At 35.9% G+C, this 25,769-nt stretch overlaps 1 long non-coding RNA gene across 3 annotated transcripts in view; it reads left to right on the plus strand.

Moving 5' to 3' along the window:
- Nucleotides 1-25,769, plus strand: part of LOC140639909 (uncharacterized) — a 45,403-nt gene that overhangs the window by 16,973 nt on the left and 2,661 nt on the right. For 2 of the 3 annotated variants that reach the window (XR_012036562.1, XR_012036563.1), the window contains exons 2-5: nt 15,867-15,973; nt 18,569-18,706; nt 19,900-20,029; nt 25,080-25,108. This is a non-coding gene — a long non-coding RNA (uncharacterized lncRNA). Of the gene's footprint in view, nt 1-15,866; nt 15,974-18,564; nt 18,707-19,899; nt 20,030-25,079; nt 25,109-25,769 lie in introns of all 3 variants that reach the window. The other variant, XR_012036561.1, reaches the window with a different exon arrangement.

Raw genomic sequence — 25,769 nt, forward strand, 5'->3', positions numbered from 1 at the left:
TTCATGTCTTCTGTCCATTTCTTAACTGGATTATTTGGGTTTTTTGGGTGTTGAGTTTGATAAATTCTTTGTAGATTTTGGATACTAACTCTTTATCAGATATATAATTTGCAAGTATCTTCTCTCATTCAGTAGGTTGCCTTTACGTTTGTTGATTGTTTCCTTCGCTGCTCAGAAGATTTTTATCTGATTTTTATATTAGCATTATCAACAATCACCAAATTATAGAAAGAGCCCAAATGCCTATAAACTGATGAATGGATAAAGAAATTGTGGAATATGGAATGGAATATTACTCAGCATCAAGAATGAAATCTTGCCATATGCAATAACGTGGATGGAACTAGAGTGTATTATGCTAAGTGAAACAAGTCAGTCAGAGAGAGACAAATACCATGGGATTTTACACAAATGTGGAATTTAAAAAACAAAACAGATGCATGGGGAGTGGGGGAAAGAGAGGCAAACCATAAAACAGATTCTTAACTATAGAAAACAAACTGAGGGTTGCTGGAGGGAGATAGTGAAGGGATGGGCTAAATGGGTGATGTGTATTAAGGAGAGTACTTGTGATGAACATTGGTTGTTATATGTAAGTACTGAGTCACTAAATTCTACTCCTGAAACTAATATTACTCTATGTGTTAACTGACTGGAATTTAAATAAAAACTTGATAGAACAACAAAATTTAATAAAATAAAATGGAAAAAAAGGAGGTTTGGCTTTCAGAAATGGCAAATACCTTTAGACTAATTCTCCTATAAATGACAGTTATAAATTTGGTATAAATCTAAAAAAGTAACAATAGTTCTGATAGAATGCTTATTTTGAAACTGCAAATTTGTCCCAAAGCCATACTAGGAAATAATTTGAAAAAGACTTTCATGTTTACTTTTGTTTAATTTCATCTGTTAGAGGGGAATATAAATAATAGTGAAAGGGAATATAAGGGAAGGGAGAAGAAATGTGTGGGAAATATCAGAAAGGGAGACAGAACGTAAAGACTGCTAACTCTGGGAAACGAACTAGGGGTGGTAGAAGGGGAGGAGGGCGGGGGGGTGGGAGTGAATGGGTGACGGGCACTGGGGGTTATTCTGTATGTTAGTAAATTGAACACCAATAAAAAATAAATTAAAAAAAAGAAATATTATTTAAATGCAGGAAACTGCATAGATACATAAGAACACACAAATGCACAGAAACACATATTCCCAAACACATTCTCCCCTCATATTTACTACCTATTTTAGTTCATCATGTGTATTATAAATGACACTCAAATATATCAGGTGTTATAACTTTCAATTGGGTTTCAAATAATCACCTCACAGTAACTCCCAAATAGCAATCTTTCCAACATCCACTTCTATCAATAAATTTTGAGACTTTCCCAACATAAAATGCCACATTTATTGTAGTATTTATGTATTTCTTCACCATTTAACATATGTAAAACTGGGGTACCATTTTTACCTTTTTTTAAAATATCACAGATGAAGTTTTTTAGCATTATGTCTCTACCCCTCCCCCCACAAACCCTATGGTTATTATTGCAGTATTTTGCTTGTATTAATGATTTTTTAGGAACACATGTTTTGTTACAGCAGAACTGACTACATTTAAAAGTGCTGTATAAAGATTAAAGACAGATTAAAGAGGAGGCAATTTTTACAGAGGCAAACTGTACTTGATGATATTTACATTTATGTGTCCTTTTGTCTGGAAGCATGCCCTGATATGATGATATGAATGATATGAATGCTGGGACTTAAGCAGAAACCCCCTGCTTTGCTATCTTGAGAAATTAAGAGTTAGAAGTTAAAGGTGCTAGAGCATGAAGAAAGTGCCCAGGAAACTCCAAAGCTGAATAAGAGAGGGAGATGCATGGTTATCTGTGTAAGTGTACCAGGTCCTGGATTTACCTCTTTTTTTTTTTTTTTTTTTTTTTTTGGATTTACCTCTTAACTGCATATATAGGAGAGAATCTAAGAAAGGAGGCAGCTGGTAGCTCAAAAGAGCCAAGCAGATATATTTGACTGCTGTCCAGTGAGAGACAGTGTTTAGTTTGAGTCTAGCCAAGTTATCTGCCTGGTAGAATGAAAACCAATCATCATCAGAATTGTATTATAGAGTTCTATTATAGTATGTCACCTACAATATCTAGCATGCATTTTTTAAAATTTAAACATCAAAAGGAACAATGTTCCACATCATCCAGAGAAAAAGCAGTCCATAAAGACCAACCCTGAAATGACTCATGTTAGAATTAGCAGACAAACCTATTAAAACAGCTATTTCAAATATATTCCATAATTTAAGGAAAATATGGACATAATGCAGAAAGAGATTGAGAACCTCAGAGAACATAAACTATGAAAAAGAATCAAATGAGAATTTTGAAATGAGAAGCGGAAAAATAAAATTGAACAAAGTTTTCTGAATGGACTGGACATTAGCTAGACTGCTCAGGAAACTTGAAGAGATGGATAGAGATTATCTAGTTTGAAGAACAGAGAGAAAAGTCACGGGATAGAAAGAAGGGAGCTCAGTGACCTGAGAGAATCAAGGAATCAAGCATACAAGAAATTATAGTTACAAGTTGAAGAGAAATATTGGGCCAGAAAAATAATATTTTAATATACTACTAGCGGAAACTTTCCCCCAGTTTTTTAAGTGTATACTTGTAGATCCAAAAATGTCAATGAACCACATGCAAAATAAACAGAATGAAGTCAACAGCTAAACAAAACATAATCAAACTGCTGAAAACTAAACATGAAGAGAAAATCACTGACGTAACTAGAGAAAGCAACTAGAATCAAATAATGATGTAAATGAACACAGTGATAACAGACAATAAAACAAGTACTGAAAGAAAAAAAAATATGCAGAATTCTACATCCTAAAACAAAACAAAAGAAAAAAAACCCTTCAAAATGAAAAGTAGAATGAAACTTTAAAAATGATCACACTCCTACACTTAAAGCCCAAAATATAAAGTGTAAGGAAGAAAATTGAAGTTTCCCTGTGATCTAGGCAAAAGATTTTTTTAGACAGGCATAGACAGCATTAGCCATAAAATCTTTAAAGAATGATAAATTAGACATCTTCAAAATTTACAATTTTGTTCAGTAACATATTTCATTAAGAAAAAAAAATAGGCGGGATCCCTGGGTGGCGCAGCGGTTTGGCGCCTGCCTTTGGCCCAGGGCGCGATCCTGGAGACCCGGGATCGAATCCCACGTCGGGCTTCCGGTGCATGGAGCCTGCTTCTCCCTCTGCCTGTGTCTCTTCCTCTCTCTCTTTCTCTCTCTGTGACTATCATAAATAATAAATAAACATTTTAAAAAAAAAAAAGAAAAAAAATAGGCAAGTCCTAGAATAATAGAAAATATTTAGAACACATATATATGGGAAAGGATTTGAATAAAACATGTTCAGTTAGTCCTCAAAAACATGAGTTTGAACTGTGCAGGTTATACACAGATTTTTTTTAATAGTACATCACTGTAAATGTATTTTGTCTTGTGATTTTCTTTTACTTCAATTAAATCCTTATCCTCCCTGCCTCTTCCATATACCATATCATTTCCCACCTCTGTGCTTATGCTGGCCCTCTACTAAAAATCTCTTACTTTCCCTCTAAAATATACCCATCCTTTAATGTCCAGTTCCTCCTTGGTATTATCCCAAGCTATTATTTTATCAAGAAGGTGATACTTTCTATTTCTGTAGTAAGTAAAATGAGATTGGAGAAAGTTCGGATCAAACGAGAGGCTAGAGAATTCTAGAAATATCCTTGTAGCCACTCAGCCATATATTCAGCATTTACCATAGATTTACTAGTTTCAGAGGTATTCATATATATATGAATACCTCTGAAACTAGTAAATCTATATATCACACTGTGTATTATAGAACATTTAATAATTTTGTAATTATTTTTTTATCAGTTTTCAACCTTGTCTCCCAACAATTAAATATATAAGTAGCATAATCTCCTTAGGGCAAAAAGCATTTTGCATTCATTATGTACTTAGCTTTGAGCTAGACACATCATCCTGATTGTATCTTCCTCATCCATCCGTACACTCCTTTACTTAATTTATCATCTTTTGCCTGGATATATCAGCAGCTTCCTAACTAATCTCTGCTTCTTGGGTTTCTACACAATTCATCCTTCATATGCCTAGGGAATGACATTTCTTAAACAGAAATTCCATACTTAAAACTCTGTGGTGCTTACTTATCTTCTAAATGATAGAAGTTCCAAGTCCTTGACACAGTCTATAAAACTTTCTATCATATACCCTTTGTTCCTGTTTTACTTGGACTCCTTTCTTACCCTAAAATGTGAACTACACACTACTGACCCTCTCAAAGGCTTTCAAGTCTTTAATCTTATTGTGCTTTTTCCCCAAGCTTCTGTAGACTCTTCTCTCTCTCTCTCTCTCTCTCTCTCTCTCTCACACACACACACACACACACACGTTCTCATTGTCTGGTCTCCCTGGAAGTGTCTACCTTCTTTCAAGTGCTTCCTCAAACATTTCCTCCTCTCCAAGGATTTCCCAGACGCTTCCGGTTTGGTCCCTCTATGACATCAACGCTTATGTATATACCTTGTGAGATTAGGAGCAGGAAGAAGCAGGGATGTGTGTGTGTGTGTGTGTGTGTGTGTGTGTGTGTGTGTCTGTCCATCAGGATTTGACTTATGATCAATGATCTATGAAAGTTTGTTGACTAGATAAATAGAATTGTACTCAATAGTTTTGTTTGATTGTGACAGGCGTATTTTGGATATAAATATCAGTAACTCTAATGCAAACGTAAAGAAAAATGTATGATTTTATCTAAACATGGAGAGGGGAGATAGTTGGTTGAGGTTGAAAAACAAATAAGACCAAATTATGTATTCTAACATAAAATTACAAGTACCAATTTGTAAAAATGTCCTATGAATAGACATAGGACACTCAAAGATATTAAAGGTATACAGCAGTCCCCAGTCTTAAAGAGCTTCTCAATTTATCAATCACTTCAAGATGATTCAAATTTCAGTGTTAACATTTCTGTTTTAGAAACCAATGCAGCCTTCTGCAATACACCAATCTGTGCCATCCTCCCTAAGCAGAAACAAGGGAAAATCTTCCCACTCAATTCCACTAGATGAACATAGAAATTATGCATCAAATTATACCTGGAAGAAGCAACCAATAAATTTAATAAGAGATTATGTATACAATTTAGGAGAAATTTCTAAAATACAAATTTCTGGGTAGCCCAGGTGGCTCAGTGGTTCAGCTCTGCCTTCAGCCCAGGCAGGGTGTGATCCTGGAGACCTGGGATCGAGTCCCATATCAGGCTTCCTGCGTGGAGCCTGCTTCTCCCTCTGCCTGTGTCTGTGCCTCTCTCTCTCTCTCTCTCTCTCTCTCTGTCATGAATAAATAAATCTTTAAAAAATATTTTCTTCTAAGAAAGTACACGGTGGCCCTAAAATTTTCACACTTGTGAAAAAAAATCCTCTTACATTAACAAAAGTAATTAAAAGACTTCTTAGGGGCGGGGGGTGGGAGTGAATGGGTGACGGGCACTGGGTGTTATTCTGTATGTTAGTAAATTGAACACCAATAAAAAAATAAAAAAATAAAAAAAAAGACTTCTTAGTTCTTGGCCTGGCTCTAACCTAACTCTTTTTGAGATAATGATGAGATTTTTGGTAGCCTACTTTGAGGGAGGTGCTGCTTAATGCTGTGGATGTCCAAAAAAATATATGATGATTGTTAGAAAATGAAGCATGAGAATGAATCAAGATATAGTTGTCACCCTTTTTGTAGCTGCACTTTGGAATAGTTGTTGGAATCTGGAGGATGCAATCATGTACTTTGCATACTAGAAAATGCTTTTTAACCATTTCCCCCCCTAATCTCCCTGGATTCACTGCAAACAGCATTCATTATGATTGACTAAGACACCCACAGAAGATGATTTTGAAAGCTGTCATAACCCTCACCAGGCAATACAGTCAGAGAACCATTTTCATAAACTCTTGATATAATCGTATTCTCTTTTGAAAATCAGTACAAAGAGGAAAAAAAGACTTGAAATGTATACTCCTTTAGAATAGATTCACCACAATAGGAAGATTTAATAGTAGGAATAATATACTAAGACAGCTTGGGATCCTTGGAGAACAAAATCTGCTGAATTTTGAGCAAGTTGCAACATTGCTATAATACAGCAGAAATGTCTTCAAATAAAAAATTACAAAAATGTAACTTTGGGGTAAACAAAATCCAGGCGCACCTGTGTGGCTTGGTTGGTCAAGGGTCTATTAATTTCAGGTCAGGTCATGATCTCAGGGTAATGAGATCCAGTCCTGAATGGAGCTCTACCCTGGGCTTGGAGCCTGCTTAAGATTCTCTCTTCCTCTCCCCTCCCTGTCTCTCTGCCCCACAAAAACTCAAACCAAAAAACTAATGAACAATAATATAATTCTAAAAAAAAAAAAATAAATAATAATAATAATAATAATATAATTCTGTCCTATTAAAAAATGGCTCTTGCAATTGTCCTTGAAATTTCTTACCAAAAGGAAGTCCATAGGGATCTCATGCTTTCCAGAGTTAATTATATCAGCAGTTTCTCCAAGTGGAATACATTTTCCAGAGTGGAATCTTGAGACTCCTTGTATACCTTGAGAGTCTGAGTCATTCTTAGAAAACTAGTGTGTCTTTTGAACAATATCCCTGAATTCCTATCTCTAAATAATAGCATTTGACAAAAAAATCGTGATTTCTACTGGAGATTTACTATATTAAAATCCATATTAATAATTCTTTTTTGGGGACGCCTGGGTGGCTCAGTGGTTGAGTATCTGCCTTCAGCTCAGGGCATGATCCCAGAGTCCTGGGATCAAGTCCCACATCAGGCTCCTTGCATGGAGCCTGCTTCTACCTCTGCCTGTGTCTCTGCTTCTCTTTGTCTCTCTGTCATGAATAAATAAATAAAATATTTTAAAAAAAGAATTTTTTTTAGTTTTATTTATTTTATCATGAGAGACACAAAAAGAGAGGCAGAGACGCAGGCAGAGACAGAAGCAGTCTCCATGCAGGAAGCCTGATGTGGGGACTCGATCCCTGGACTCCGGGATCACGCCCAGGGCCAAAGGCAGACCCTCAACCACTGAGGCACTCAGGCGTCCCTATATAAGTAATTCTAGCTTCCCAAATAGTCTCTTTATTTTAATTATCCTAGGCATATTTTTAATTCACTTATTCTTTTCTCCTCAGTAATGTAGTGATTAAATATCCCAATAACATTACTTTCCAAATGCTTTACATTAGGGAAAGATGGTGAAATGACTAGTAAAGTATGTTTTCTTCAACTTATCCTATGTACACCAATTTTATTTTTTTTTATTTTTTATTTTTTTTTATTTTTTATTTTTTTTTATTTATTTTTTATTTTTTTTTTATTGGTGTTCAATTTACTAACATACAGAATAACCCCCAGTGCCCGTCACCCATTCACTCCCACCCCCCGCCCTCCTCCCCTTCCAACACCCCTAGTTCGTTTCCCAGAGTTAGCAGTCTTTACGTTCTGTCTCCCTTTCTGATATTTCCCACACATTTCTTCCCCCTTCCCTTATATTTTAAGCACAAAGTATTATAGATGCTGAGTTCCCTTACTGGTTCATTCAAATTACATTTATTGAATATGTTTTGTGTCAGGTACTCTGCTGGGTGCTATAGACTGATTAGTGCTAAACAGATTCCTTGTCTATAAAAATGCCAGTGTGTTTATTTCTAAAGGGATACTCATATCCATTATCCATGGGAATACTTAGTATACAACTTCTAAGTAAATAACCTGAAGGTGTCTTGATGAGCATAGAATCACAACAAAGAGAATTATATTATCCAGAGTGATATCTCATCCCATCTACAGAGAAAGCTGAAAACTACCCCTGTCTCAACAAAATAGATTTCCCTCATGAATTAAATACACATGTCTTCCTGATACATTTTCTCTTGCCTTAGAACTGTGTTAACCAGGTGCTTATAAATTCTATCTACTAATGCTTACTCCATCATTATTTCTGAGAATAAGATGACAACACAAGTGAATGAATTCTGTTTTTCCTTAAGCTGGGTATATATTTTTATTGGATATGATATCACTCAAGTCTCCAATGACACTCTTACCAAGACATTTTCAAGTATTTCTGAAGATAGTGAAGTTATCCATTTTATAAGGAACTGTGTTCACTTTTTACTACTTTTATTTCAAGTGTATAATTTTATCTCTAAATCCTGAGGCTAGCTTAAGGATTTCTACATAGTGACTGCAGTTTCTGAAATTTTATCATGTATCTTGGATTTTTAGTAGAAGGGTTACTTTAAAAATGAATATGAATGTGTGCTACAACATGCATAAACCTCCAAAACATTATGCTAATTGAATGAATACGCTTCATATTTACATAAAATATCCAGAATAGGTAAACCTATACCAGTTGAAAGATTAGTGGTTAATGGTTGTCAGGGGCAGGGGGAGGTGAGAAATATTTTGAAACTATGTTATGCAGAGGTTGTAGTTGTACAACATTGTTAATGTAGTAAATGCTACTGAATTGTTTACATCAAAATAGCTTATTTTTGTTTTATTCAGCATAAATGAATTTCATCTCAATAAAAATATTCTCAAAATAAAAGCATGCTAGACATTAAAGTAGAATAAATAAAATATTCCTTAAAAGGACAGTAATGAAATAATACACATCAGACATGTTACTCAGGTTTTTTTTTTTAATATTTTACTTATTTGAGAAAGAAAGATATCATGAGCAAGGTAGAAGGACAGAGGGAGAAGCAGACTCCTTACTGAGCAGGGAGCCTCATGAAGGACTCGATCCCAGGACCCTGGGAGCATGACCTGAGCTGAAGGCAGATGCTGGACTGACTGAGCCACTTAGTTACCCACTCTTACTCAGTTTTAATGTGAAAAGAAATATATGGTCATGTTATACTGATGTGATATAATTGGCTAATTGAACAAATGGTCCTTTTAGTGGAAGAGAAGGCTTTGTCCTACAGAAGTGGAGATAGTGAACTGAACTGTTTTTGAGATATGTTCAATTTGAATGGTTATTGATATTTCCATGCAAAGGAGTGAAGTAGATCATTAGAAATTCAAGTTAGTGCCCAATATTTATTAAAAAGTCAAGAGGACTTGGTGACAGGTAAGTACATTTAAGTTGAATATTCAAAGTAAGGAGGGAAAAAACAGTACCCTAAAAATACCTACTTTGAAAGGGGAGGGCAGAAAACAATGAAAGAGAAATCAGCAAGATTAGCTGAGGATGTCAGGTCAGAGAACAGAATTATTTATAAAATTATGTCAGCAATCATTGGATACTTGTTTGTCCCAGGCTCCAAAGATACAACATGGAACAATTGTATGGACTAAGTATCTTATCAGTCTGGCTCAGTGTTATGGTCCATGTGGTAGTCTCCCTGATGTAAATATAATGTTGTAGTTGAAGTGTATGAGGAGAGCATATCTCCCACAGACGAAAGAGTATTTTAATAGTCTTTTGAGATACTTGTGAGTTGCCTTCTTTAATATTATATCAAAACTCATCGAGTGGTAGTTTTCTAAAGATTAGGTGCAGTGTAGAATCTGAAACTATATCAGTAAATTTTATTATTTTAATAATGGAATGGAATATTTTAAATCCATTCTTTCTATTTGTACTTTAAGTGGATTGTTTCACCTGTGTGATTTCTTTTAACATTATGTTTTGATCATTTGAGAAATATTTGTTTGTTGTACAATATATGTTCATTACTATTCTTACTGACTTATCAGAAGATATTTATTTTTTTTCAGAAAATATTTAAATACTGGGAAGCTGTCAATTCCATTAGTAGAGGATACAAGCTGTCTAAACTCCTCTTTTCACTTGAAACCTCACATTTTTTTCATTGGCAACAAATGTCAGTTGTTTCCCTGAAGTATAAGACCCACTTTATTTTTGTGAAAATCTCTGTCAAACACCCAAGTCTGAATAATCTCACATTATCAGTTAGTCTTTTAAGTAAAAATGGTGTTTCACTTAAAAAAGTGGCTAGTCTAACTCACAATCTAAGCACTCACACATGTTCTTTCCCCAAAGAGTACTTTGTGTGCAGAAGTATTCTATGTATATTTGTCATTATCACTTAGGATAGTTTAAATATATATAATCAAATATTAAAATTTACTATGATTAATTTTTTACTGCTTTATGAAGGACAAATTGGAATTTTGTTTGTTACAAGTACAGGATGGTGAAGAGTACAGTAAGTTTGATGTCACTCTCGATTTGTACTAATGTACCATCAGTTTCACCCATTACTTTTTCATCATCACTGCAAATATCATCACAGTAAAAAGGCAAATATTGTCTTAATATTACTATTAAAATAATTTGATCTTGCAGACCCTTGAAAGTGCCTCAGTAATCCCAATTGTCTTCTGCCCACACTTGAAGGATTGCCATGAAAGAGAATGGGAAGAGAAATGTTGATTTTTTTTTTCTTAAAGATCTTTGTCTGCTAAATAGAGTGAGAGTGGGAGACCAGGACAGTGGAAAATTTTCTGAACTAAGTATGCAAATAATAAAGAAGAGTTGAATAAGTTAAAAAAAACAAATTGGTATACCAAAGCACTAGTTAAGAAAGGAAATAATAAATTGATGAATATGATTTATATGCAAATTTGGCTTCCAAACTCTAATAGTCCCACTATCTCTTAGGTGTGGAGAAAGTAGTTTGTTCCTTTACTGAATATAGATTATCCCCTTTCTTGTGCCAAAGCTAATGACTGTTAATGTTATTTAGATTATGATTGCTGGCAATTGGGCTAATATTAGATATTAACATTCAAGCATTTGAGGGTTTTACAATAAGAGACTTTAAGCATCTAGATTATCAGAGATAAAGCAGAAGCAGATGAGGAAGGGTAAATTGAAGGTACTTTTAAAATTACGAGTGCAGCAGTTTTGCAATATGTTTTTTTTGTATATATTTTTTATTGGAGTTTAATATGCCAACATATAGCATAACACCCAGTGATCATTCTGTCAAGTGCTCCCTCAGTGTCTGTCACCCAGTCACCCCATCCCCCCGCCCATCTCCCCTTCCACTACCCCTCGTTCATTTCCCAGAGTTAGGAGACTGTCATGTTCTGTCATCCACAATGATTTTTCTCTCCTTTCCCCTATAATCTCATTCACTATTTTTTATATTCCCTGAATGAATGAGACCATATAATGTTTGTCTTTCTCCGATTGACTTCACTCAGCATAATACCCTCCAGTTCCATCCACGTCGAAGCAAATGGTGGGTATTTGTTGTTTCTAATGGCTGAGTAATATTCCATTGTATACATAGACCACATCTTTATCCATTTATCTTTCGATGGACACTGAGGCTCCTTCCACAGTTTGGCTATTGTGGACATTGCTGCTATACTGCCATTTCACTGCATCTGTATTTTGGGGGTAAATCTCCAGCAGTGCAATTGTTGGGTTGTAGGGTAGCTCTATTTTTAACTCTTTGAGGAACCTCCACACAGTTTTCCAGAGTGGCTGCACCAGTTCACATTCCCACCAACAGTGCAGGAGGGTTACTCTTTCTTCAAATCCTCTCCAACATTTGTTGTGCCCTGTCTTGTTAATTTTCACCTTTCTCACTGGTGTGAGGTGGCTTCTCATGGTAGCTTTGATTTGTATTTCCCTGATGGTAAGTGATGTGGAGCATTTTCTCATGTGCTTGTTGGCCATGTGTATGTCTTCTTTGGTGACATTTCTGTTCATGTCTTTTGCCCATTTCATGATTGGATTGTTTGGTTTTTTGCTGTTGAGTTTAATAACTTCTTTATAGACCTTGGATACTAGCCCTTTAGCTGATAGGTCATTTGCAAATACCTTCTCCCATTCTGTAGGTTGTCTTTTAGTTTTGTAGACTGTTTCTTTTGCTGTGCAGAAGCTTTTTATCTTGATGAAGTCCCAATAGTTCATTTTTGCTTTTGCTTCCCTTGCCTTCATAGATGTATCTTGCAAGAAATTGCTGTGGCCAAGTTCAAAATGAGTGTTGCTTGTGTTCTCCTCTAGGATTTTGATGGATTCTTGTCTCACATTTAGATCTTTCATCCATTTTGAGTTTATCTTTGTGTATGGTATAAGAGGATGGTCTAGTTTCATTCTTCTGCACATGGCTGTCCAATTTTCCCAGCACCATTTATTGAAGAGACTGTCTTTTTTCCAGTGGATAGTCTTTCCTGCTTTGTCAAATATTAATTGACCATAGAGCTGAGGGCTTATTTCTGCATTCTCTATTCTGTTCCATTGATCTATGTGTCTGTTTTTGTGCCAGTACCACACTGTCTTGATGATCACAGCTTTGTAGTACAACTTGATATCTGGCATTGTGATGCCCCCCACTCTGGTTTTCTTTTTTAGTATTCCCCTAGCTATTTGGGGTCTTTTCTGATTCCACATAAATCTTAAGATTATTTGTTCCAACTCTCTGAAGAAAGTCCATGGTATTTTGATAGGGATTGCATTCAATGTGTAAATTTCCCTGGGTAGCATAAACATTTTCACTATATTAATTCTTCCAATCCATGAGCATGGAATATTTTTCCATCTCTTTGAGTCTTCCTCAATTGCTTTCATAAATGTTCTATAGTTCTTAGGGTACAGATACTTTACCTCTTTGGTTAGGTTTATTCTTAGGTATCTTTTGCTTTTGGGTGCACTTGTAAATGGGATTGACTCCTTAATTTCTCTTTCTTCACTCTCAGTGTTTAGAAATGCTAGTTATTTCTGGGCATTGATTTTGTATCCTGCCAGACTGTCAAATTGCTGTATGAATTCTAGCAATCTTGGGGTGAAGTCACTTGGGTTTTCTATTTACAGTATCATGTCATCTGCGAAGAGGGAGAGTTTGACATCTTTGCCAATTTGAATGCCTTTTATTTCTTTTTATTGCCTGATTGCTGTGCTAGGATTTCTAGTACTATGTTGAAGAGCAGTGGTGATAGTAGACATCTCTGTCATGTTCCTGATATTAGGGGAATGGCTCCCAGTGTCTCCCCATTGAGAATGATATTTGCTGTGAGCTTTTTGTATATTGCTTTTAAGGGACTGAGGAATGTTCCCTCTATCCCTACATTCTGAAGATTTTTTATCAGAAATGGATGCTGTATTTTGTCAAATGCTTTCTCTGCATCTATTGTGAGGATCATATGGTTCTTGTTTTTTTCTCTTGTTGATATGATCTATCACGTTGATTGCTTTATGAGTGTTGAACCAGCCTTGCATCCCGGGGATAAATCCCACTTGGTCATAGTGAATAATCTTAATGTACTGTTGTATCCTATTGGCTAGTATCTTGTTGAGAACTTTTGCATTGTGTTCATCAGGGATTTTGGTCCATAATTCTCCTTTTTTGGTGGGGTCTTTGTCAGGCTTTGGAATTAAGGTGATGTTGGCCTCATAAAATGAGTTTGGAAGTATTCTGTTCCTTTTTTTATTATTTCTACAGCTTTAGTAGAACAGTTATTGTTTCTTCTTTAAACACTTAATAGAATTCCCCAGGGAAGCCATCTGGTCCTGGACTTTTGTGTCTTGGGAGGTTTTTGATGACCGCTTCAATTCCTCCCTGGTTATTGGCCTGTTCAGGTTTTTTATTTCTTCCTGATCCAGTTTTGGTAGTTGGTGGTTTTCCAGAAATGCATCCATTTCTTCTAGATTGCCTAATTTATTGGCATATACTGCTCATAATATGTTTTAAAAATCGTTTGTATTTCTTGGTATTGGTTGTGATATCTCCTTTTTCATTCGTGATTTTATTGAGTCTTTTTTGTTTTTTAATAAGGCTGGCTAATGGCTTGTCTATCTTATTAAGTCTTTAAAGAACCACTCTTGGTTTTGTACAGTTCTTCTGGTCTCTATTTCATTGAGTTCTGCTCGAATCTTTATTAACTCTCTTCTTCTGTTTGGTGTAGGTTTTATTTGCTGTTCTTTCTCCAGTTACTTTAGGTGTGAGGTTAGCTTGTGTATTTGAGTTTTTTCTAGTTTTTTGAGGGATGCTTGTATTGCGATGTATTTCCCTCTCAGGACTGCTTTTGCTGTCCCAAAGATTTTGAATGGTTGTATCTTCATTTTCATTAGTTTCCATGAATCTTTTTAATCCTTCTCTAATTTCCTGGTTGACCCATTCATCTTTTAGCAGGATGCTCTTTAACATCCATGTGTTTGAGTTTCTTCCAAATTTCTTCTTGTGATTGAGTTCAAGTTTCAAAGCATTGTGGTCTGAAAATATGCATGGTACAATCCCAGTCTTTTGGTATTGGTTGAGACCTGATTTGTGACCCAGTATGTAGTCTATTCTGGAGAAAGTTCCATGTGAACTTGAGAAGAATGTGTATTCAGTTGTGTTTGGATGCAAGTTGTTTATACATCTGTGAAATCCATCTGGTCCAGTATATCATTTAAAGCTCTTGTTTCTTTGGAGATGTTGTGCTTAGAAGATCTGTCATTTGCAGAAAGTGCCGTGTTGAAGTCTCTCAGCATTAGTGTATTATTATCTAAGTATGTCTTTACTTTGGTTATTAATTGATTGATACACTTGGCAGCTCCCACATTAGCGGCATAAATATTCATGATTGTTAGGTCCTCTTGTTGGATAGATTCTTTAAGTATGGTATAGTGTCCCTCTTGATCTCTTACTACAGTCTTTGGGATAAACTATAATTTAAGTGATATGAGGATTGCTACCCCAGCTTTCTTTTGAGGACCATTTTAATGGTAAATGGTTCTTCAACCTTTCATTTTCAGGCTGGAGATATCATGAGGTCTAAAATGAGTCTCTTGTAGACAGCAAATAGATGGGTCTTGCTTTTTTATCCATTCCGGTACCCTGCATATTTTGATGGGATCATTTAGCCCATCCACATTCAGAGTTACTATTGAAAAATAGTAACTGAATGAATTTAGTGTCATTATAATACTTATTTAGTCCTTGTTTTTGTGGATTATTTCTTTGGGCTTCTTCTTTCTTTTACAGAGTCCCTTTTAATATTTCTTGCAGAACTTGTTTGGTGGTCATGTATTCTTTCAGTTTCTGCCTATCCTGGAAGTTCTTTATCTCTCCTTCTATTCTGAATGAGAGTCTTGCTGGATATAATATTCTTGGCTGCATGTTCTTTTCATTTAGGACCCTGAATATATCCTGCCAGCCCTTTCTGGCCTGCCAGGTCTCTGTGGAGAGGTCTGCTGTTAATCTAATACTTCTCCCCATATATGTTAGGGATCTCTTGTCTCTCGCTGCTTTAAGGATTTTCTCTCTTTCTTTGGAATTTGCAAGTTTCACTATTAAATGTTGACGTGTTGAACAGTTTTTAATTATTTAAGTGGGGAACCTGTCTATCTCCTGGATCTGAATGCCTGTTTCCCTCCCCAAATTAGGGAAGTTCTCAGCTATGATTTGTTCAAATATGCTTTCTGGCCCTCTGGCCTCTCAGCGTCCTCTGTAAACTCAATTATATGTAAATTTTTCCTTCTGAGGCTGTCGTTTATTTCCCTTATCCTTTCCTCGTGGTCTTTTCATTGTTTTTCTCTTTTTTCCTCAGCTTCCTCCCTTGCCATCAACTTGTCTTCTATGTCACTCACTGTTTCTTCCACCTCATTAACCCTGGTCGTTAAGACCTCCAGTTTGGATTGCATATCATTTAATTGATTTTTAATTTCAGCCTGATTAGATGTAAATTCTGCAGTCATGAAGTCTCTTGATTTCTTTATGCTTTTTTCCAGTCACCCATAGCTTCATAATTGTGCTTCTGAATTGGCTGACATCAAATTTCAATCGAAATTCTGTGACTCTGTGGCAGAGAGTACTGTTTTTGATTCTTTCTTTTGTGGTGAGTTCTTCTTTCTAGTCATTTTGCTCAGTGTTGAGTGGCTGTATAAGTGGGCTCAGTCAAGATTATCAACTATGACCTATGTTTCACCCTAGATGATTCTGCCAGAAATTGAAAGCAAAGATCAGAAAAAAATAAAACAAAAGCATCACTAAAGTGAAAAACAAAATTTAAGACAAAGTAGTAAAAAATAAATGGCCATGAATCCTAAGTAAGAGAGGAGGAAAAAAAGAGAAAAAAGCAGGGGGGATGAGGATAAAAAAAAAGGGTTGGGGACTGGGAAGATGGTGGTGGTGACGAAGTTGTAGTGGAGGGAGACTATAGTCTACCTGAGGGGTTCTAGAAGGTGATCCTCTTGTTTTTGAGTATATTAAGTTCTGTATGTTAGAAGATGCTGAGTCCCAAATTTATATAAACCAGGAATACTTGTAGAGGGCCCCACCATTGACCACCAAAACATAAATTAGATAAAAGAGCGGGGCAGAATGGAAATGAGGAATCTGACAGAATGAACCAGCACAGTATTCCACTTGGTTCTGAGTCATGCTGGTCATGTTTTAGAAGGTATTAACTTCTGCCATTGTAGAACAAAATGAATCAGAGAAAACAACACAAAACAAAACAAAATATCTTGTATATCTCCCAAAATTAAGTAGAGTATGTTGTAGGGAATCTAGAAGTGGAAAATATATCTAGGACCTGTAATTGTAGAAATATGAAAGTCAAAAAGGAAGAATCTTAATAATGGAGAGGTGGTAAAATATTGTAATTAAGCTGGGAAAGAGAAAAATATTAGAAATTTAGTCTGATATAAAAATGAGTTGTACTGGAAAAGGAAGGAAAAAAAAAAAAGGAATGATATCATATGGTTCTATATAGTGTAAATCACCCTACTTCCCCTGTAGCTTTCCAGAGCTGCTGGGTCAAGAACTCGCTCATCCTCTGTCCTTCCAGCTGGTCTTCTGGGAGAGGGTCCTGCTGTGCTCTCAGGTGTGTGCACCTGGGGGAGCTGCCCCGCCCTCTGCCAGGTGCACGGCTCAGTGGGAGCTGTTTATCATGTGAGGCCCCTGTTCCCTGAGGCCCCGCCCCTCCCAGGCACAGAGTGACACCAGGAGGAACAACCCCACTGGTGGCGGCCAGCTCTCCAGCCCTGGAGTCAGCTCCTGCAGTAACTACCGCATCTCTCAGTCCGCTCTGGCCTGGATGCTCCCGGGGGGCGGGGGGGCACTGATATGCAGAGCTTGGGGCTGCCTGGGGGCAGGAGCGTCCTCACTGTCCTGTGCCCTCCCCACCTCCCTCTGTGCAGGGGGGTGAGGGGGAGGGGGGGAACGCAGGATCCTGGGCTGTGTACCCCGCACCCTGGGCTCCGGGGCCTGTGCAGCTGTAATCAGGCCCCCCGGGCGTGGCTCCTGAAGGCAGCAGGGCGCAGCCCCCTCGCCTGGAGCCCCCGCCTGACCCACCGTCTTCTCCCCGAGGCCCCGCTGGGCGGCTCCAGCCCTTTACCGAGATCCCCCCGTGGTGCGTGGTGCGCTCTCCCCCGGGCGCGCCTCCTCTGTTAGTGACCCCGGAACCTGGGGCTCCACTGCCCCTCCTGGGATCCTGCCTGAGTTCCCTGCTGAGCGCCCTTCCCTCCAGGAAGAATCTGGTGCGGATTTTTAAAGTTCCCGCTTCTCCAGGGCTGAGCTTTCCTGTCCCCCAGGCTCTCACCGCCCCCTCTTAGCCCGGCCCTCCCCGCCCCTCCCCCACTTGAGTTTTTTTTTATTTTTTCCGCCTTCCTACCTTGTTAAAAGCGAAAACCCTTCTCTCCGTAGTGTTCCAGCTGTTCTCACATTAAATCTCAGGTCCAATTCGTAGGTTTTCAGAATGGTTTGACAATTATCTAGGTAAGTGGGTGGGGCCTGGTGAGGTGAGGACCCCACTCCTCTGCCATCTTGCCCTCCCCTTCCTCAAAAAAATAGCCTTTCACTGAAAGCTGAGGAAAATTACTGAACTTTGTTAAATATAAATGTACAATTTTAATTGACTTTTGTCTTTCTTGATATTTACAGATTTAATATATTTTCTTATAATTTATTTTTGAAAGATTTATTGATTTATTGATTTGAGAGGGAGGGAGAGAATATGAGTATGGGGAGAGTGGGGCTGAGGGAGAAGACTCCCACTCTGCAGGGACCCAACCACTGGGGCTTGGGGCTGACCCTGATATCATAACCAGAGCCAAAGGTAGATACCTAAGAGACTGAGCCACCCAGGTGCCCCTCTTATTCGTATTTTAGAAACATGCATTCATGTTGTATTTCAGGCAGATTTAAGTTGATTGGAATAGACAAATAGCCTCCAGATGTGACAAGTTTGAAGGGTAAGCATTTGTTCTCATGTGTAAATATATGCTAAAAATTATGGTTTTGTGCTTTGACTTTTATTTCTTTGTAACTGGTCATGAATGTAAGGCAGTAAAGAATAACAATCTATACTATCAGAAAGCTTCATTCACATATACAGTACATATTAAGTAATAATATGGCATAGCGTTAATATATGTTCTTCTGTTTATGTCAAACTAAATGTGTCTTCCTCTGTCTTTGGGGAAGGCAGGAAGTGTCAAAACCTGTCAGACATTGAGTGACTGAAGTTAATTCTCTGTAATTCAAAGACTTGAAGCAGCCCAGAAGAGTTAGATGATGCTTTACATGGAAGCACTTTACAGAATTTTTCCCTAACCTACAACCCAAAGTACGTATGTTCCTATCCTTTGTGTTGGGGGGAAGGGCAGGAGGGAGTTTTAAAATATCATTGTAATGACTTTTTAGAAAGAAATATTTATTAAGACTAAAAGAAATAATGGCAGTTAAAAATTCATTGAATAACTAACTGCTTACTGACTAAAGAATTCCTAAATTTCAGTGTAATCAGTTTTGGTGACTTCATATTTCAAGTCAAGTTTCTAATCCTTAATGTAATTTATTGTATCACTTCAAATTCATTATGTTTTTGTTATGGAAGAGTAAAATGTCAGTAACCTTAGATAAAATAAATCAAAAGGTTTCCAGGACTACTTCTAGGTATAGAGAAAAAGCAGTCTGGAAATGAAATTGCAACTTAAAATTCACTCCAGTTTTTACTTCAAATCTGTACATACCCTGAATTAAGATTGCTTAAAACAATTCTTTTATCAAACTTAATACCAAGACACATATACCTGGATGGTGAGTAGAAATTTTAGAGGAATGAATGGAATATATGAGTACCCATTTAGATTTTCTTTCTGGACCTATTTGGAAAATAAATCTTTAGAAGTTAAAGACCTAAATTATATAACATTGCAAATGTTAAAGAAAGGAAAAAGTGTGAAAGAGACATGACTTTTTCAAGGAAGCCCAAGGATGAATTTACTTAATTACTAAAGTTGCTGTAGTAAATAGGAAAAAGGTACAGTCTCCTCCTAATTACAAGGAATCTCTGGGGAAATAGAGATAAATGCAATCCAAATCTTCAACTCACACATTAGTTTCACCTGTTGGCCACCAATGCCTTTGCCAACAGGAATTTGATGTGACAATTGTTTTTCAATCCATTTTATGTCTTCTCCTTTTGTGATAATTGTAGCAAGAGAAATAGAAGTAACCTAAATAATCACAACAAATTAGATACCCAAGCCTGCATTCTTCTTTTAGCAGCTCAGTGGTATAGAAAGAAGAATAAGACAAACAAATAGTTTCTAAAAGTTGCAATGTTAATGGGAGATCCAGGACTGCCATCCAATCTCTTTAGAATTTCTGAGATGACATGCCTTCCTTCCTCTAGCGTATGTTGCTATTGGCCTTAGATTGTAAAAATCTGATGCTAAAGACATTTCTTTGTGAAAGATGGAAAAGACTAACAGAAACCAGTGCACGTGTGTGTGTCTTTTACATTGTATCTCAAAGAAGAAGAATTTCTCTGCACTTGGAGAAGAGAAATAAGTAGAGACAACTCAAGGAAGGGCTTGATGGATTGTGTTGCAGAAGACTTGACAGAAGAGAAAAAAAGCAATTGCAGGATGAAATCACTGCTCTGGTGAGTAGAAAGAAATGAAGCTATTAAATTCAGGCTCATCTGGCCAGAGTATTACCCCCTGGTTGAGAAGAGAGAGAAAGAATAATACAAACAGAAGAGATAATAGAACTTTTAAAAACTTAATTTGAAAAGACTGGAAATAGACACTTGAAGCATCTATTGATTTTTAAGGAAATACTGAAATGATAGTCCCAAACTGAGAAAACCACTTTTTTTTGAGCATGGCTTAGTTCCAGCGTAATGAGATCCAGTTACTCTAGGTTTTGAGAATACCACAGTTTAAGTGTTTGTTTTTATCTTTTTAAGTTTATAAAATGTAGAGTGTGTTGATAATATACACAGGTATTTTTCCTGCAACTTCAGATTTTTCTCTTTGAGTGTCACTATTCAGTTAATTTTATTGATAAAAGCTTCTGGAATGTACCCAAATCATTATGTCTAGGACTTTGACTTTTTAAATATAACTTACAAATTTTGTTCTGAATACTAAAAATATATTTTATTCAAGATTATTTATTAAATGATTAGTTGGAACTTTTAATTAACAAATACCCGGATCATGTGACTCCTGAGTGCCTCAGAAGTTGGGTGTCTGTCTTCAGCTCAGGGCATGATCCCAGGGCTTGGGGGATCTAGTCCGCCATCAGGCTCCCTGCAGGGAGCCTGCTTCTCCCTCTGCCTATGTCTGCTTTTTTCTCTGTGTCTCTCATGAATAAATAAATAAAATCCTTAAAAAAATACCCAGGTCAATATCTTTACAATATTACTGTTTTGAAAATTATTTTTATGAGTCTTGTCAATAATTTTTCCCTTCATTATTTAGTTATGTTGAAACTAGCTTAGTGTATTTCCACTAAATTTTTCATCCTTTTTAAATGATTTGAAATAGGTATAGGGAGGAGCATCCTGCCTTATGTTAGAGACTTGTACAAAATCTAACTACAGTTACTTTTGAAAACCTATTAGCATAATACAACTATTTAGTTGTAAAAATAAAGAATTTGAGAATAAATTTGAGAATAAAGAATTTGAGAGAGTAGTTTAATATTTTAAAGACCGCAATTTTGAATGAGTTTTCTTAGTAACTTGTAGAGTATTATCTTGCTTAAGCATTATTTTATTGAGAAAATAAAAATTAATGAATATTTTATAGTTAGAAAAAGTAAATCCTTATGTATATACAATCCACAGATATATTTATGGTTTCCAAAATGCCAGACAGATTGTATTTTCCAGTCATTATAATTAGCAAGAAAAAAAAAACCCAAACATTCATCTAAAGAACTTTTTAGCTTGACAAATATGGTTATTCTAAATACTTTTTTGTTCAATTCATAATGACCCTTTATCACTCTTTATTAATACTATTTTGCAAATATATCTGTGCTCAGTATACCTAAGATTTCAAAAACCAAAAAAAAATCATAAAATTGTGTTCTTTATTACACAGAGAATCACTTCTGCTTATTTTTTTTAATTAATGGTTTAGTTTTGCCACATAATAACAGGACTTAGAAAGCTGCACTTAAAAATTGAGCTGACAGGCACTGGGGGTTATTCTGTATGTTAGTAAATTGAACACCAATAAAAAATAAATTAAAAAAAATAAAAATAAAAATAAAAATAAAACCAAAAAAAAAAATTGAGCTGTACAAATGCGTTTTCAAGGTAAATTAATATCAATTAAATGCCTTCTTTTATTTAAGTGATTTATTCTGAAACCAAGTACTTCATAGAAAATTCTGTATGTGAATATTAGTCTGATATCAAATACTACTCATCTAGCAAAGTTTCTCTGCCAAACGATAAAATGTAACTGTCACCATTTGGAAGAAAGAAGCATGAAATGCTTAAATGTATGCATGAACCAAAGTAAGCATACATTAATTATTGAATTATTACTATTGTTGCTCCAAAGTAATTTTTAGGCAACCAAGAGTGTATTTGTTGTGGCCAAATAGTAAAATGTTGAATACTTTTTCTTGTATTCACTCAGTCACTCAACACTATCAAAGATGCACAATTCACTAGGCACTGCCCTGAATGTTAAAAACAAACAAACAAACAAACAATTAAATGGATAAGATGCAGACATTGTTGATAATTTAATCATAATCCCGTGGGAATGATCACAGAGTATAAACATGCTTGTAATTTAATTTAAAAAAATTTAACAGAAACGCTAGGTTACCAATGTAGGGTTTGGATTTCAATGTACACTCCGGGTCTCATGTTTTGATCTCAAATCTATTTTGAATTTATTTTTGTATATAGTGTAAAAAATTGATCCAGATTCATTCTTTTGCATGTTGCTGTCCAGTTTTCCCAACACTATTTGTTGGAGACATTATTTTTTCCACTGGATCTACATTCCTGCCTTATAGAAGCTTAATTGATCATATAATTATGAGTTCATTTCTGGGTTTTTTACCTGATCTATTGATCTATGTGTCTATTTTTGTGCCAGTAGCATAATGTTTTGATCACTGCAGTTTTGTAATATAACTGGAAGCCCAGAATTCTGATGCCTCCATCTTTGCTTTTCTTTTTCAAGATTGCTTTTGGCTGTTTTGTGTTTGATACAAAATTTTAGGACTATTTGTTCTAGCTCTGTGAAAAATGCGATTGGTATTTTGATAGGGATTGCATTAAATGTGTAGATTGCTTTTGGGAGTATATAGATTTTAACAATATTTGTTCTTTCAATCCATGAGCATGAAATAGCTTTCCATTTCTTTATGTTATCTTCAGTGTCTTTGATCAGTGTTTTATAGTTTTCTGAGTACAGATATTTTACCTTTTTGGTTAGATTTATTCCCAGGTTTTTTTTGTCACAATTGTAAATGGGACTGAGCCCTTAATTTCTCTTTCTGATGCTTCATTATTGGTGTATAGAAATGCAACATATTTCTGTAAATTGATTTTTTATTCTGTGAATTCATTTATCAGTTCTAGTAGAACTTTTGGTAGAGTCTTTCAAGTTTCCATATAGATGATCATGTCATCTGCAAATAAAGAAAATTTTACTTCTTCTGCTGACTTGGATGCCTTTTATTTCTTTTTGTTGTCTGATTTCTGAGGCTAGGACTTCTAGTACTATGTTGAATAAAAGTTGTCAGACTGGACATCTCTGTCTTGTTCCTGACCATAGAAGAAGCTCTCAGTTGTTCCCCATTAAGGATGGTATTAGCCATGGGCTTTTCATATATTGCCTTTATTATGTTGAAGCATGTTCCCTCTAAGCCTACTTTGTTGAGGGTTTTTATCATGAATGGATGTTGTACTTTGGCCAATGCATTTTCTGCATCTATTGAAATGATCATATGGTTCTTATCCTTTCTTTAATTGATGTGGCATATTATGTTGATTGATTTGTGATTATTGAACCACCCTTGCATCCCAGGAATAAATCCCACTTGATCATGGTGAATAATTTTTTTAATTTATTGTTGGATTTGTTTTGCAGTATTGTATTTAGGATTTTTGCATCCATGTTTATCAGGGATATTGGGCTGTAGTTTTCTTTTTAGTGGTGTCTTTATCTGGTTTTGGTATCCAGGTAATGCTGACCTCCTAGTATAAATTTGGTAGTTTTCCTTCCTTTTCTTTTCTTTTCTTTTCTTTTTTTTTTTAATAGTTAGAAAATAGGCACTAACTGTTGTTTTAATGTTTGATAGAACTCACCTGTGAAGCCATCTGGTCCTGGACTTTTGTTTTGGGGGAGTTTTTTGATTACTGATTCTATTTCTTTCCTGGTAATCAGTCAGTTCAAGTTTCCTATTACTTCCTATTTCAGCTTTGGTATTTCATATGTCTTTAGGAATTTATCCATTTCCCTAGATTGTCCAATTTTTTTGGCATATAGTTTTCAATAATATTCTTTTATAATTGTTTGTAATCTGTGGTGTTCTTATTTCTCTTCTCTCATTTTTTTTAAGATTTGATTTATTATTTATTCATGAGAGACACAGAGAGAGAGAGAGAGAGACAGAGACACAGGCAGAGGAAGAAGCAGGCTCAGGGAGCTCCCTCAGGGAGCCTGATGTGGGACTCGACCCTGGGACTCCAGGATCATGCCCTGGACTGAAGGCAGATGCCCAACCACTGAGTCACTTAGGCCTCCCTCTCTTCTTTCATTTGTAATTTTATTTGAGTCCTTTAGCTTTTCTTTTTAAGAAGTCTGGCTGGAGGTTTATCAATTTTATTGATTTTTTTTTTTTCAAAGAAACAACTCCTGATTTCATTAGTCTGTTCGTTTTATTTATTTTTTTGTTTTTGTATTATTTATTTCTGCTCTAATATTTATTATTTCCTTCCTTTTGATGGTTTAGGCTTCATTTATTGTTCTTGTTCTAGCTCCTTTAAGTGTTAGAGTCAGTTATTTATATGAGATGTTTATGCTTCTTGAGGTAGGCCAGTATTGCTATATACTTCTCTCTTAGGACCACTTTTGCTGTATCCCAAAGATTTTGGACCATTGTGCTTTCATATTCATTTTTTCCATGTATTTTTTATATTTCTTCTTTGACTTCCTGGTTGATCCATTCATGTTTAGCAGTATGCTTTTTAACCTCCATTTATTTGTGGTCACTCCAAATTTTTTTCTTATGATTGATTTCCAGTTTCGTAGCATTGTGATCAGAAAAGATGCATGATGTGACTTCAATATTCTTCATATTGTTGAAGGTTGTTGGGCTAATACAATGATCTCATCTGGAAAATGTTCACATACAGTTGAAAAGAACATGTATTCTGCTACTTTAGAATGGAATGTTCTGAATATATCTGTTAAGTCCATCTGGTCTAGTGTGTCATTCAAAGCTATTGTTTCCTTGTTGATTTTCTGCTTAGATAATCTGTCCATTGATATAAGTACAGTGTTTAAGTCCCCTACTATTAATGTGTTATTTTCAATTAGTTCCCTTATAGTTGTTATTGTTTTATATATTTGGATCCTCTCGTGTTGAGTGCATAATTACAATTGTTAGACCCTCTTGTTGAATTGTTCCCTTTATTATGATATAATGCCCTTCTTTGTCTCTTGTTGCAGTGTTTGTTTTGAAGCTGAGTTTGTCCAATGTAAGTATTGCTACTCTGGCTGCTTTCGATATCCATTTGCATCATAGATATTTTTCCATCTCCTCACTTTCAATCTGCATGTGTCTTTAGGTCTAAAATGTGTCTCTTTTAGGTAGCATAGAGATAGATCTTGTCTTTTTATCCATTCTGACACCCTTTGTCTTTTGGAGCAGTTAGCTCATTTATATTCAAAGTAATTATTATTTTTTTTTATAAATTTTTATTTATTTATGATAGTCACACAGAGAGAGAGAGAGGGGCAGAGACATAGGCAGAGGGAGAAGCAGGCTCCATGCCGGGAGCCCGACGTGGGATTCGATCCCGGGTCTCCAGGATCACGCCCTGGGCCAAAGGCAGGCGCCAAACCGCTGCGCCACCCAGGGATCCCTCAAAGTAATTATTGATAGATATATATTTATTGTCGCTTTGTTTTGTGGTTGTTTCTGAAGGTTTTTTCTGATTCTTTCTTGTCTTCCATGTTTTGCTGATTTTTCTTTGTAATTGATTTCTTTTTTATTCTTTGCATGTTTATTATTTTTTAATAAAGAATTTATTTTTACTTATCCATGAGAGATACAAAGAAAGAGAGAGAGAGAAAGAGAGAGAGGCAGCAACACAGGCAGAAGGAGAGGCAGGCTCCATGCAGGGAGCCTAACATGGG

The sequence above is a fragment of the Canis lupus genome, chromosome 9, assembly GCF_048164855.1.
Source record: "Canis lupus baileyi chromosome 9, mCanLup2.hap1, whole genome shotgun sequence".
NCBI classification, from domain to species: domain Eukaryota; kingdom Metazoa; phylum Chordata; class Mammalia; order Carnivora; family Canidae; genus Canis; species Canis lupus.